Here is a 15448-nt window from a genome sequence, read left to right on the forward strand (position 1 = left end):
TTAATAGAGAATAGATTGAATGTGATTTGGCTATTGCACCTTAATGGGTAATCCCCACTTGGAGTCTCAGATGAAAAGAAAAAATCTATAAGGCTGGGGATAATGCAAGAGGATTTTTGCAGACTTTTCTCAGATGTAAAGTGAGCTTCTGAATAGCACAGCCTTTAATGATAACTTTCTTCAAGCACAGAGCTAATCCATTGATTTAGCCTAGTTGGGTAAATCTATTTTTTGTTGCTTGCACATCCCACGCTCAGAGACCTTTTGTTCCTGCCAGTTTTCCCTTCCCTCGCCATATATTCTTCCTAAAGCTCTGGCTGCCCTGTCCCAGCAGGGCCATCCAGACCAGCAGCACGGTCTCGGTGCCATTGACCCCAACCAGAAGAGCTCACAGCAGCAGGGAGTAAAATCTTATCTAACCCAAAACTGAAATGAGTTCTTCTCCGTGGATGTGGATCATGGGAGACCAAGTGTCAAGGTTACCTATATGAGATGCTCTTTTCCTACACCAAAATTTCTCATTGATGACTGAACATCAGGGATCTTGGTTTCTTGACTGATCTTTCAAACAGGTGAGGTCCTGCACCAAGGCAGCGCTGGTGTCACGGTCCATTCGGTGATGGACTCGTGATGGTTCATTTATGTTGATCTCAAAGCGCGAAATTAAGGCAACCAAACTGCCAAGGGGCTATAATTCAATCAGTGCTACTTTATTATTTTGCTCATAAAGCGGCACCAATGGAGAAAGTGGAGAAAAAGGGAAAGAGAAAGAAAAGGGAGGAAGAGGGTTGGTACAGTTGGCTGGTTGGATCCTGTTCTTTGGTGCAAGGTAGGACTCCTACAGTTGGGTGCAGAGCTCTCAGGAGTTAAAGAGATGGAAGAGCTCCGGCAATGCCGAGAACAAAGCGGATCTTCCAAACAAACAGGCCCGAAGGGAGACATTGAGAGGGGAAATGCACCTTGCAATTAAAGAAAGGAAAATAGCAATATTCTGGTAGGCTGTTCTTGGAGGCTGCTACAGCGGTTTGTGCCGGCAGGGCTTGCTGCAATAAGCACAGCAGCCTCGCGGGATTCCCAAAGTGCTCTGCAAACTTCACAGCTATAGGAAATACGCACTAAGATTACTTCATCCATCACTAAAACGCATCCACAGCCCGCGTGAAATACAGAACGGCTCAGTGCCACACAGGAGCCGTCCTCATGGCACAAAGTGAGAAGTGACTTTTCAACTTGAGAGCGGAGGAGGCAGAACGCGGTTCTGCGAATGGCGTTTGGACGGGACGCGAGGGCTGAGCCCACGGCCCTGGGTCGTGCCCTCGTCCCCACATAAAAATGCTCTGCCAAGAAGATGCTTTGCCCTTTCTAGAACGGTCCAGGTCTGCGTTTCTTATCTTTTCTACAAAATGGTATATCCACAGCAGCTTGCTCCCTGCCATAACCTTTAGTTCATTACTGATTCAGAGCGCGAGTGCCAGCGATTGAATCAGAGGGTCAGGACCAAGCTAAAGGTCGGGATTGTGTCTACATACATAAAAGCAAGCGTAGCCTCTTCTTCTTCCCACATGCGCTAATACGTGGAGATGTAAAAGTGAATTCTGCAGCTCTCACGTCAGGGTTGTGAAGCAAACAGACTGGTAGGAAAAGACCATTTCCCAGGTGGGGAGAATCACATCAAAGGGCTGACAGAGTTCAGGAGGCAGTGGGCACAGGCGTCCTGCCGCTGCGATTCTCCAGGGTGGAAGAAGCTGTGTTCTTGCCAACAAAAGCAGACAATACCTGGGAGCGAGTTGAAAAGCCAGGCTCACTCCCATAGCTCGCTGCTCTCCCAGGTAACGCTTTTACCCCTGCCCTGCATTCCACTGCAAAGCTTTCCTGCTGCTGCTTTTCCCAGCCCATGCTTACTTTCCACAGTCCCTATGCTTCCAGCAGCTTTTTGAGCTAACTTTGCACTTCTTTAAACTTATCTTGCCTTTTGTAGTTTGGCTTGAGTGATAGAGGACTGAACGCCTCGGAAAGACAGTCTCTCCTTCATGGGCTTCGATACCTCTGCTGCATGTTAAGCTGGAGGATTTTGCCTCTGTTATTTGGGATTTCTCAATTATTAGAACATTTCCCTGCCTGTCATTAGCAAAGGGGCATTAGGTTGACAGGGCCGGTTCCTCATCCCCTGTATTTACTCATCTGCAGCAGTTATGCCGAGCTTAATTTTAATTTTAATCTATCGGGTCAGCTGTGCTCCATCAGACTGTATTCTCTAAGGTTTCGTTTCATTATAAATTTATTATAGAGCTAATTTTATTTTTTAAAGCCATCAAACTCAAGGCTGAGCTGAGAATCTTCCCGTTAAACAGGACGATGTCCCAGGTTTGTGCTGTGATTCAGCAGATTCTGCATTCCCAGCCCGAGCTGTCACCAGATCAGCGCTGTCGAATTAAGCACCGTCCCTGCCTTGCTTTTCCTTAGCTCCTCTATCTCTAAAATGGAGACGGCGCTAATCCCTCATTTGTGCAACTGTTTGTCCGGCGCTTTAAAGATGCCAAATGCAATCAAACTGCCAAGCGTCCCTTCGCTACCGGGATTGGTGATTTACACCCAAAACGCTCATTTTCCTGCTAAAACAAGATCACCTGAAAGATATTGCGGCTGGAACTAAACCAAGGAAGGGGGAGGAGGAAACCATCTGTTACACAACAGCAAAAATTCTTCAGGGCGTTCGCCTGGGAAGCTCTGGGTGACGAGTTTGGAATATGAAGGCTTATTTATATGGATGGAGCTAATTTTCTCTACGTTATTCATTTTTCACTTAGGGAATTACCCAATCTTACAAGAGACTCCAGGAGGAAAGATTCATTTATTCTTTGTCTCGTTCAGCCCCGGGCAAACCCAAAGATGTTCTGCCTCTTCCACTTCTGCTCTTTTTACAGATTCTATTAATGGTGCTGAAGGATTTTCTTCTGGGCAAAAAGGGTTAATCTTTCTCATTCCCGCTTGCCCTTCTCCTCCTCTTTTTCTGGAGAGTTCTTCTTTTGACATCTCCGGCTGTTTCTATCATCTTTTCCCCCTAATCTGCCACTATCTGAAGAATTCATTACATTTCAAATCAGAGGCCTTGCTGCATACATTAGCAGGTTTTAATAGACTCGCCACGGCTCAAAAAGGAGGAGGAAAAAAGAGAGAGAAGATTTAAAACTCTTGTCTTGCCCAAAGCAGACAGATTGACTCAAAAATGACTCAGTCAATAAAAGATGAGTTCTGAAAAGGCTTCCCTCCGCTCAAAGGGAGCTCCTATTCCAACGAACTAGGTTTTTCTAAGCCCACTGTCAGAAATTAATAATACATACAGCATGTAAAATGGATTTAGCCCTCTGCAGCCTTATACAAACATATCTTTGACTTGCTAAATGTGACACGACTACCAGGATTTTCCAGCCTTTATCCCGGGAGTTTGTCATCGCTCCGGAATGGTGACCTCAGTGCAATTTCGAAGAGCATGAGATTTTCATTAAGAATACGTTTCTGCTTCCCTCACCCTTTTTCCTCACTCAAACCCCCTCTGTCAAAACATTTTATTATTATTATTAGTGGTCCAAATGATGCGAACAGCTCTGAAGTCTCAAGGTGTCAAGTCCCTTTACTGAGCTCTTTCAGTGTCCTTCCTCCCACAGAGGAGACACCGAGCCCTCTGCGTTGTGTTAACAGCAGAAATCCCTCGTTTGGGTCATTTGCTGCTGGATCTCCCCAGCTGGTTCTGCTCGCTTGGGCACGCAGGTGTGGAATCAGTCGCACTCCTCATTGTTCCCCCACCAAAGTCTCTCAGCTGATAAGAATTAGCGTGATGCCAGTTTTAACCTCCTTGGTGGTTTGGCCGGGTCCTTTGTTCAAACTGCCCTTGTTCTGCATTAGAGAAGCTCTGAGGATCCACAGGAGGTGTTTTAATGGGTAGGTCCATACAGCCACACGTGTGCTGACTGCATTTGTCTATCTCTCAATGTTTTCTTACTCTTACAAATCTCACCATTTCCTTCATTTCCATTTTTTAATGGATTTCCGAGAGCTTGACTCCATCCTGAAACCTTTACTGCGGTCTCTCTCTCAAAATCTTATTCCTACTTCTCTTTTAAGCAATCACTTATTAGGAAATATTTTGGTGATTATTGCTTCCACCGGTTCTTATCCCAAGGCTTTTGGGGGAGGTGGGATATGGATGAGAAGGATGCAGTGGGTAGATACATACAGGGGCTTTTGTGATGTGTGTTTCAATCTACTGAAGAGACTGATCTTGTGTTTCTGTGCTCTGAGCATGTGGTTTGGGTGTTTCTAGAAGAGTGTTCAAGGTGACAATGTTCAAGAAGCGGTTGGACAACACCCTCAGGCACACGGTGTGAATTTGGGGGTTTTCATGTGCGGGAGCAGGAGTTGGACTCGGTGATCATTGTGTGTCCCATCTCAGGACATTCTATATTTCTATGAATTACTCTGTAAGTTAACTCAGCAAAGTCACTGTGTCTCCTCACCTCCTCGTGGTTCTGTCCTCTGACTGTGTTATTCTATATATTGGCTTTCTTGTCCTATTGTGTGAATGTATGGCAGCAGCCCGGTGTCTGGCTCTGGACTATACCTCCTATATTTATATATATTTGTATATACACCTCCTAGATGACGTGGAGAAACATTTTAAAATGTCGGTGAAGAAACAAACACACTGAAGTGCTTCATTTTGGACCGTTACGTGCTGTACAGATGTTTCTTGGACTTGAAATAGGCAGAGCTCATAGTTTTTTCAGTATGTTTGTGTGTTGTGTGATAAGGCTGAGCTCGGAGTTGTTGACAACTCAGAAAGCGCAGTGAGAGTTCGTTCTTTCTTTCCTTCCCATTATTGCAAAGAGGAAACTTGACCGGATTGTCTTGTGCTTTTCTGGCTACAAAGAGGAGATCTCTGAACATGAGTATTGGTGTTTAGAAGAGGCTTCCAGCAAAGCAATGAAACACATTCTTCACAAAGGTGAAGGTAACAAACTACTTTCTCATTAGCGAAAGTATTCAACTTCATAAGAAATGTCTGCTTTTATCTGCAAGGGCAGACTTTTAGGTTGGTTGGTGGGGTCTGGTTTGATTTGGTGTGGTAGTGATGGTAGATCTTTTGGTTTTGTTGTTTTTTGGGTTTGTTCTTTAGTATAATTTTGATATAACTGCAAATTACCTGTCTTCAAAGGACAGATGATAGAACATCACCTTCTCCAACACCATATGCTGAAGAAATTTGGGCGACTGGATCCCTCGTTCCCTCTTGCACAGGCATGAACCCCACTTATTAATTTCTGTCTAAGGGCCATGAGTAATTGCTTGAAATTAGACAGGGCTTCTGCGCTTTGCCCCACTTCACTTGTGAACATTAACCAAGCAAATATTGGTTCTTGGGTCCTGTTATGAGATACAACCAGGAACCATTCAGGAATCCCAGGAGGAGAACACTTGTCTGTCTTGCACGTGTTTGGTCCTCAGTGCTTAAAAAATATTGGAAGAATCAAACATACAAGACCTAGAAATGACCTTCAAGCTCCTTCCCAGGGCACGTCTCCAAAGTTAATGTCCTGTCACGTTGTGTCACTCGGAAGCTTTTAGTTCCTTTCTGGAGATGTGCTGCTAATGTTGGTGTAGACATGGACAAAATAGAAGGGAACAAGCTTGACTCTTCCTGCAGTTTGTGTTTGTTTCCAATGTCGTTCATTTTTTAAATCTGCTTCATGTTCTCTTGACTGGAAAAAGGAGTTTTCCCAGTGAATATTATGTTACTTTAGCTTCCAGCTGCCGTGCTGGGACATGGCCACCCAATAATCTCCTTAGGAATAATTGCTGGTGTCTTTTCAGATCATTTTTGTGAAAGGTGACAAACTGCTCGCCGCAGTGAGATGTTAATAACACAGGGATGCCCTTTGTTTGAAAGCTGGTGCAGAAATTACCCCATGCGGTTGCTGGGAAGTCAGAGCTGTAATGGTAAGAAGTGAGGAACGGATCCGTTCATTTGCATATAATTCCAGGGCTTACGTGTCATCTTTTGTGTAAACCGTACAATTTCTGCCGCCGTAGGGAACGCGCGCTCGTAATGGAGCGGGACAGGAGCACGGGCCTGCTCTCAGCATGGATCGGGGCTAGGGGGATGTCATCTGCTGAAAAGGAGGGCGTAGAAGAGAAGAAAACACAATCTGCAGGAGCAACATGGAGAGAATCAGGCGGGGATGTTTAATGGATCCGAGTTGTCAGGCCAGCTCAGGGAAACATCCTGAGGTCCCTTTTGAGGAGGCACCAGAGGGAGGAACCTTTCTCCTTCCAGGTGTGTGTTGACCTGAATTTTCCCCACGTCTGTGTCGAATCACAACTGAGACCTTGGTTTCCTTGTTGCTTTCATAGTCAGAGGCTGCTCGGCTGTACCTTCACCAGTCAGGCACACAACACGAGCCCAAGATCGACATCTTTATGACACCCAAATGGAACTCTTAAAGAATCCTTAAACTGCAGCTGAAACCTTTCTGCCCTGTGTAGGTTTCTCAGCTTTTTTGTAAGAAGATCAGTTTTTTTGGAAAATAAATGGCCCAGTGATTTGTGTCATCTCGTGGTTGAGAACTGGAGAGGTCCATAAATGCTTGTTGTACCTTTTTCCTTCCTTCTCTTTCTAGGAAGCTCAAAAGTCTCTCTGAGTAGCCAATCAGTCCCAATGATGAAATTAAAAACTAGAGCCTTACTGCCCATCTTCCCAAATTTCTAATAAAATTGCATTAATATTTAATTCCCAATTATTAAATATTAAAAAATTTAAAACGGAGCTGGTTTGGAAGTTAGCACGTGGTGAATAATTCAGCACTGGGAAATGAGACCCGGCGTTTGGGCTGAGCGAGACGTTACCTTTCCCGTCTCCCTGTCCGGAGGTTATTTTGGTGGTTGGAGTCTTCAAACCGTCATCTCTTGCTTAAGAGCGTTAGGCTGATGTTAAGAGAAACAACCCAACCTATCCATAATAATGCTACCAACTCCTGCGATGGAAACATGAGCTGCAGAGGCTGGAATAATGTGATTGAAAGCCTGGTTATCCAGGAGATGGCTCTGTTTCCAAACATCTTTCATGCTCCAGGGAAAAGAGATTGCTCGTCTTTACGTCTGTCTCGCATTCCTGCAGTTTTGCTATTTGAAAGCTCCTTTTCCCCGGTTGCTGTTCTGCTCCATGCTGAACCAGCGTTTCGTTCAACTCCGGCACGGCCGTCTTTAAAGGATTGTTTTCATAAAGTGTTCACCAGAAAATGAAGTAGAAGGTGAAAAATATGCCAATAAAATAGGGCAGAACCTCCTGTCCTGTGAGAGGAGGTCCGGGGCGCTCAGAAGAGCACGCAGAGATGTGGGGTGTGATTTTGGAGCGGACTAAGTGCCTTTGGGTCCTGCAAAGAGCAAAGAGAAGGGTCTGGGCGAGGTTTGAGTTGGCACCCAGAGTGCTTTCAGGCCAAGAGCGATGCATCTGCAGCGCCAACACTTCAAAACACCATTAAGGGGATAAACAGGGAATAAAAAAGGATTGAATAGAAGGAGCGTGCGGTGGCTTTTTAGAGCTTAGTTTCCTTTGGAACAAAAGCCTGGAAACAAACTCCGCAATCTTCTCCCATTAAAAACACAAATAAGGTGGCGTGCTGCAGAGACTTGCCTTTCTGTTTCAGTGCCATTGTGTTTCCATCCCCGCTGGCTGATGGAGCGCTGTGTAGTTCTCCTGGTGTCCTGTGCGAGCCTCCGTCCCCCCGTGTGTTGTGCACCGCGGCTCCATTGGCCCCGGCCCTGCACGCCGCTGGAACCACAGCCCGACCTTCACAAAACCGCTTTACCTGGGGCACGGCGAGGGTTTTGTCTTAAAAATAAAGAAATGAAGTGAGTTCTGGAGCTGGGAATGGTGTTAGAATGTGTGTCAAGAAGAGAGGTGGTTTGTGGGTAAGGGGTTTACTCCAATGCAGCAGCGTGGGCTTGTTCATAACCACTCTCCAAACAGTCGGGGGGTCTGCAGGGGTTGGAGTTTGGTCTGTGCATCCCAAATAAGAACTAAAGGACCCCTGTATGGTGCCCTGTCCCACCTTGGGCTCTGTCTTACACCATAAGCTATTGCAGAAATGGAAGGAATCTCTTTAGGTGTTAATGAATTCTATACTTAGATCCATCTGCCTGCAAATGAGATCTTTGTGTTGTGAGTGCAGAATTCGCAGGGCAGGGGAGAGGGAGACGCGATGCTGTAAGTAACACAATCACTGAGGCCAAATAGCATCTTCATGAGGCAGAACTTGAGCGTAGAAAGTTCCCAGAGTAGGAGCAGAACGGTTGTGCTCCCGGGAAACCTTCAAATCATCTCTTGCCAGTGGTGAAAAGCTCCTGTTCGTAGCCTGGGTGAACATCGTTAGATAATAAAGTTGAATATTGTCCACCCTGCGTTGTGCACGGCTATAACTTCTGCAAATAATCTTCACTTTGAGAAGGAACAGACAAGGATTTCTGGAGCGGTTTTCCTGTGTTTGTTTTAATAGCAGATGGTGGATGCGGTTTCAGAGGTTTAAATAGCATCCAGTGTTTTGGGGTGGTGGTTAATAGTAGTGATGTGCCGGTGGAAACAAGATAATGGGCAGAGTGCAGGGGAGGCGATCAGACAGGGGATAAATTCGCCTATTAGATGCTTCTGAAGACCACCCTGTGTAATTAACAATGTGCGTTATATACGTTAATTATGTAGTCCCTAGGATTAATTCTTATATTAGACACTTGAGTGGTTTCAAACCCACTCTTATATTTTGGAAGCAGCCTGGTGGAGAAGCAGCGCTGCTTTCTCTGAGAAACAATACGAGTTTGCCCCTGTTCTTGCCACCAGGCTTCTCTGAACTGCAGCCTCCGAAAAGACTCAGGGACTTCATTGTATTTTTGGTAACTCCAAACCAGGTAGACTCAAAGACTTATGCCTAATATTTGCTGGCTTGTTCTAGAAGTGGAATATACCTACTTTCCTATAAACTTAAGTGTGTATTTTTAAGGTGAGGCTATTCTTTGCACCTGAAGTTAATGACCGGCTCCAGCCTTGGCTGACGTTGTTCTGGGAAGCGCTATTGGGCTGTAATTGCCAAATGGAAGGGAAATGTGGCTAGAAGACTTTAATCATCATTTGGGGGGTGGGGGGAGATGTCTTCCTGCTCACTTCACAATTTATGACCGGTGTGACAATCCTGACTTCCAAATGGTTTGAGCCGTATCATACTAATTGCTGAAGTCCACCTTGGGCAATAAACAGCTCTCCTGAGGTTAATTTATGCTGCGTCTGGGGTGAGTATTGCCATCCCCACCGAGTTCTGTATAGCTGCAAGCAGGCTGTTCACATCATTTCAGCCGGTGATTTTAAAGCTACCCAGGGTCTCTTTATATAACACATTGCTGGGAACAACACGGACGCGCCGCGGCGTGGCTGAGGAGCTGAGCTGGGCTTCCGAAAGCTCTGAAACAGCCTTGCCAAAGCTGGGAAGGGCGGAGAGAGCTGTGAGCAGAGCTCTGAGTGGAGCTTAAGGTGGGACACACCACTGGGTGCTGGTTCATCTGCCGCGGCTGAGTCCTGGACCCGGGCCGGCTTCAAATGTGCTCCTGAGTTTTGCGACTTTGAGCTGTAATCTCAGCATTATTAGAATTATAAAACCAACCCTGTACTTAATCCTAATCCGTGTTGTCTGGTTGAAGATGCTCATTGCAGGGGGTTGGAGTAGATGACCTTCAAAGTTCCCTTCCAACCCAAACTGTTCTATGGTTCTATGATGTGTGTGTGGCTACAAGAGAAAGTTCATCCTCTTCCATAGCTTTGTATCTCCGGTTCTCAATGTCCTGCTTCTCTTGCCATGGCCTTATGATCTCTGCCACTTTGTGCAAGTTATATGAGGATCAAGGTTATTTATGCACTTCTTTCCAAGAAACGGTGCCCTTGTAAAGATCTGAAATGGGGATTTCTTCAGCAAAGAGAGAAATAGACGGGGAATTTTCTTAGTGGAGAGCTCTTGGGCAGCACAGGAGCTGTCGCTGGTCATGGCGGTGGAGACCTTTCCTTGTGTTAATAATAAGCTGCCTTTGAAAGCTCTTCCCAAAGCTGCTGGAAGGGAGCTGGGAGGTGCGCTCAACCATATGGCACAGGCACGGTTTAAAAATAAACCAGTGTTGACTGATCAAATAAATACCACTTAGGTTTCAAATTGAACAGCCAGCCCAGTCTGTTGAATATAAAACTGGTTTTACCTTCAAGAAAAGTTATAATTTGTGGTTGTGATGTCGCAAATCTCAAGTTTTGCAAAGAGCGGTTGGAGTCTGTTGGATGGCGAGGCCAGGGGAGTGTGGCGTGGGTCCTGCTCCCCCGGGGTGTAAAACACACCTATAAAATCCAGCAAAGCAAATTTATTTCTCAAAAGCAATGGTCGTAAACTTGCCTGCGTCAGAAAACGTTCAGCTCCTCTCCTATTAGCTTTTATTTAATACGATGCAATTTATTTTTATATTGTGTCCTTCACAGAATATTACAGGAATCTTTTCAGACGCCGTTTGTCGTAAACTGAAGCTGGAAAAGAAAATTTCAGCTCAGGGTTTGAATGGGGAACGACTGGAAGGGTTTGAGGGCAGCGCTGGAATTGATGGGGAGGACAGACGTGCAATGGGAGGATGTGATTAAATAACAGTTTGGGGGCGCAGGTGGGGTGATTTGGGGGTGACACTGCACGGTTATGGAAATGGGGAGAAACAGCTTGTGCAGATGGCAGAGAATAAGGGGAACTATGGCTTTGCTTCTGGAACTGAGAAAATAGCCTTCCCTCTTCCCATTATGGACCTCGTGAGGACAGGATGGTGCTGGGAGCCCTTCTATAGGCTGGAAACCAATCTAAGCAGCCTGTTGTTTGAATAGAGCAAGGCTGGGTGACTTGTCCAGGGCATCGCGGCAGGGATGGGAATCCATGTGTAAGCACTTTATCCTCTGTGTGTTGGAGTGAGTGACCCCAAACATGCTGCTAAAGGAAAATAACCTTTAATGGAGAGTTAGAAAGGACTTGAGGCCTTTCTGAGAGAGAGAGAGAGATATTAGCTGGGCTCACAACTGAATTAATGCAGCTGCATGGCTTGTGGCATCTTTGAGGATGAGCAGAACAAATTTGTGTTTTCCTGGAAAAGACTAGCGATACATTGGATTTCATGCCACTTTTGGCATGCTGAGAGACACATTGTTTCCTCCTCTTTCCCTGGGGAAAAGGTTAAGTGTGGATTTGGTTTTCTTTGGTGCAGAGGCTGCTATTGCTATTGATTGACCCCTCTGAACTCGGAGCAAGAGCCGAAGCTGTGGTGGTTTCAGATGTAGGGAGTGTAAAAGCAATGGAATAAAAAGCAGTGACATTCTCAATAGAAGAACAAAAAAGCCCAACTCATATTTTATTTATTTATCCGAAATAGTTTGAATTATTCATTGAAGTCAATAGAAGTTTGTGAAAATACAAGGTGTTTCAAGAAGCAGCATTATTAGGGGAAAGTTAATCACTTGGCAGAGTTAATTTTGTAACATTTTCTTTCGGTGGGTACATTTTTCCCCATCGAACTCTTCAGTACAGGCAAATTTTGAACACAGAGGTGAACACGGGACCTCGCACGAGTGCTCCAAATACTGGGATTCTAGTTTTCAAACGCTGCCTTTGAAATGTGTCATTAAAACTAATTCTCCAAAGGTTGTGAAGGATCTTAAAGGATCAAGACGTTCATTGTTCTGTAGGTTGTAGATGAAACAGGCGGCGACAGTTGTGCTGCCATCAGGAACCTGCTCCGTTAACGCACCTGCACCCATCCTGAAGGGATCTCCCTCTGCTCGGTGCCTTAAATATCACCCCGAAATACGCTGAATTGCACTCCGTGCAAGTGATGACGTTTGAATTCAATTTCTCCTGACCGTGCTAGAAATTTGGCGGGAATTAGCCGTATTAGATGAGGCTTAAGAATTAGCGCTGTCACTTCTTTGAATTCAAATACGGAGAAAACAATGAGCTGCTTCTTAGCTTAGCACCTTCATTTGGTGGGGGAAATGTGGGAAAGGTTAATCACAGTCCCCAGGTCAGTGCACGTGCTGCTCGTGCTGTTCTCTGGGTGCAGGGAATCTGCAGAGCTGCGGTGTGGGAGGCTCTGTGGGCACCCAGTGCCTGCAAATAGGCGTCCTGTGCAATTTGAGACACCCCAAAGTGTCTGAGACAGTGACCTGGGGCCGACTGGTGTGGTGTAGAACCTGCAGGAAATACTTTTGCTGCATAAGCACGGTGGGACGCTGAGAAAAATACCTTAGGGCATCTCAAATGGCTGTTTCAGCAGTGGGATCCCATCCTGAATTTCTCAAGTCTCGGCTTAACTTCCGACCAGGTTACTCCTCTGTGAATCCTCCTCGCGACGCAGCCGCTCAGTTGTATCAGCAGAGCCCTCAATGGAAAGCAGGGGAGCAACCGTGGTCCTGAGTGCGGTCCTGAGTTAATTTGGGAGTAGCCCCCAGCTGAATTGTGTCCAGGGGATAAATCCTGCGGGAGGAAGGCGTCAGCAGTTGCTGCAGCTGAACTATTGAGGACTGCAGTTTAACAGGGCGTAAAGGAAGGGCAATCTCTGTTTTACACTGAGTTCAATGGACCTTTCGCTGGGGGCAGCTGCAAGCGTAAGCATTCCTATCCTCTACCTGCTTGTGGCTTTTTTCTGCCTCGTCCCCGAGCTGTGCCACTGAAGAAATACTGTTGGGGAATTGCTAATGGAGCCGCAAAGGGGCTGACAAGGCTTAATCCTGTCCCTGCCTGGTGCTGGCACACTCAGCCGTGCCTACAATAGCAGTTACGGAGTTCAGCGCCTTGTGCCAGCGGCTGACATGAGGCAGCTCTAACAGGGAGATAACGCTTTTTCATGCAGATAAATTCCCCCAGTCAGGACGGCTGATGCGGTGACACCCCAAAACCGCCGCAGGGACGCGCTGCCGGGAGCGCAGCCTTGCTAGTCTTCAGTTAAATTGAAAAGCTCAGGATTTCTTGCATAAAAAGACTGATTGTAGTCAGAGTTCTTCCTTTTTCACCCTGAGGGTAGTGCAGGAAAGCAGTTGCCATCACTTAGTTGCTATTCTAGGTTCACGCGGTTGTAGTCTAACTAGGCCAGTGCTGGTGGTGGGTGGGTGGTGAGGCTGCAGCCTGAGGATGCTCCTGATGGCCATGAGCGGCGCCGAGCCTGAGACCAAACGGGGGAGAAGGCGCCGAGCCTGAGACCAAACGGGGGAGAAGGCGCCGAGCCTGAGACCAAACGGGGGAGAAGGCGCCGAGCCTGAGACCAAACAACAGGGGAGAAGGCGCCGAGCCTGAGACCAAACAACAGGGGAGAAGGCGCCGAGCCTGAGACCAAACAACAGGGGAGAAGGCGCCGAGCCTGAGACCAAACAACAGGGGAGAAGGCGCCGAGCCTGAGACCAAACAACAGGGGAGAAGGCGCCGAGCCTGAGACCAAACAACAGGGGAGAAGGCGCCGAGCCTGAGACCAAACAACAGGGGAGAAGGCGCCGAGCCTGAGACCAAACAACAGGGGAGAAGGCGCCGAGCCTGAGACCAAACAACAGGGGAGAAGGCGCCGAGCCTGAGACCAAACAACAGGGGAGAAGGCGCCGAGCCTGAGACCAAACAACAGGGGAGAAGGCGCCGAGCCTGAGACCAAACAACAGGGGAGAAGGCGCCGAGCCTGAGACCAAACAACAGGGGAGAAGGCGCCGAGCCTGAGACCAAACAACAGGGGAGAAGGCGCCGAGCCTGAGACCAAACAACAGGGGAGAAGGCGCCGAGCCTGAGACCAAACAACAGGGGAGAAGGCGCCGAGCCTGAGACCAAACAACAGGGGAGAAGGTGCCAAGTCTTCATGAATATGAAAAGCTGTTCAAGGAGTTCATGAATTAGGGTGCGTTCTGCCCCCAAGGTTATAAAGCCAGGAAAGGCAGCCTTCGAGGTGGGGTAGGGAAAGGCAGATTTATTTTTCCAAGGCTAGGCTGCATTTATTAGCAAAAAAATATCTCTGTTGGACACGCGCGATATATTAAAGGCAGTGCCATCTCTGACAGTGGCGCAGTGTTATTTACCGCTGCACTGTGGTCACTGAGTTTTTACTTTCATATGCAGGATTTTGTCCTTAACAATTGCGTAGCTTAATGAAGACTGTGACAATATTGAGGTCAGAGCCGCCAATTAACCTCCTGATTTCAGAGGCTGATTACTCGATTAATAAAAAGGACCAGACCCAGCTGAGATGATGGGGGAAAGGATGTAAGAGTCCAAGGGAGGACTGAGTTAATCAGGCGGTGATGAGGTTGGTGTGGGTGGGAAGGTGGGGGGTCAGGACAGACGCAACCTTCTCAAGCTCATGAGAAGGGGCGGTGTGTAACCTGCTTGTAAGCACTTACCTTACATCCCCCAGCAACCTGGAGGGGGTGCTGGATAGCAATGTTTTAATGAGCAAACTGATATATGATGTTCCCCAAGCAAGATACAGCTGGGGGGAGACCCAGAGTAAAGGAAACACTTTGCTCATGCATCGTCTCCACAAGTGGCTCAGGAAGGCGAAGCTGAATTAAACAAAGGGAAGGAGTTGGCCAGTGTTAACTCTGCCTGCGTGGATGCTCTCGCTCAGGAGTAAAGGGACATGTAGCTGTTTTTAACCATTAAAGAGTTCCTGTCCTTGCCTGGGGATTAAGCTGAATTGGATTTAGGCCAAAGTACTTCTGAGCAGGGACATCCTCAGTGGCGTTTTAAGACGCTTTAGCATAACGCATTGGGTTATCGTTGTGTCCCACCGGGGCGCCTCGCTGAAGCGGTACAGGAGAGGAGACCCACGTTCTCCTGGGGCGCTTGCACAGGCAAGTCCACGGCCTCACGGTTACCATCCCGCGTTCTTCCCGCGTTGCGCCCGGGAGGTTGATGGAAACACTTAGCAGCAAATACTTGAGCAAAAGCTTGTCCGGCTCACTTGAGAAACAATAATACCTTAGTGTGGGCCCTACGAGCCCAGCTAAAAACCGTCCTTAGTGCTCAAGCTGTCGTCTTGCACTGAACTTTCTGCTGTCCTGCTGCTGGACCCTAACTGCCTAAAATAGAGACTTATGCCCTATATGTGCTGCGGTTGTGTCCCTGATCGCAGCACAGACAAAGCCTGAAACCTCTGAATGACAAAGAGGTATCTGAGCAAGGAAGTCTGTTTATTTGCTGTTACAAAGAGCCCGTTTTGGATTTTTTTCTAACCCTGGACTGCAGTGTTGATAAAACAAACCGACTTGGGAGACATCTCTAGTGTATATTAAAGTAAAGCCAATCTCTGTAATTAATGGAGGGATAAATCGAGGTTTAATTACTCAGAAGGCACCTTGGGTGAAAGA

The 15448-nt window shown here is 47.0% G+C and overlaps 1 protein-coding gene across 5 annotated transcripts in view; it reads left to right on the forward strand.

Annotated features, from left to right (window-relative positions):
* Nucleotides 1-15448, forward strand: part of MAD1L1 (mitotic arrest deficient 1 like 1) — a 343378-nt gene that overhangs the window by 233873 nt on the left and 94057 nt on the right. The window lies entirely within an intron of this gene.

Source organism: Patagioenas fasciata, chromosome 15 (genome assembly GCF_037038585.1).
Source record: "Patagioenas fasciata isolate bPatFas1 chromosome 15, bPatFas1.hap1, whole genome shotgun sequence".
In the NCBI taxonomy this organism is placed as follows: Eukaryota; Metazoa; Chordata; class Aves; order Columbiformes; family Columbidae; genus Patagioenas; species Patagioenas fasciata.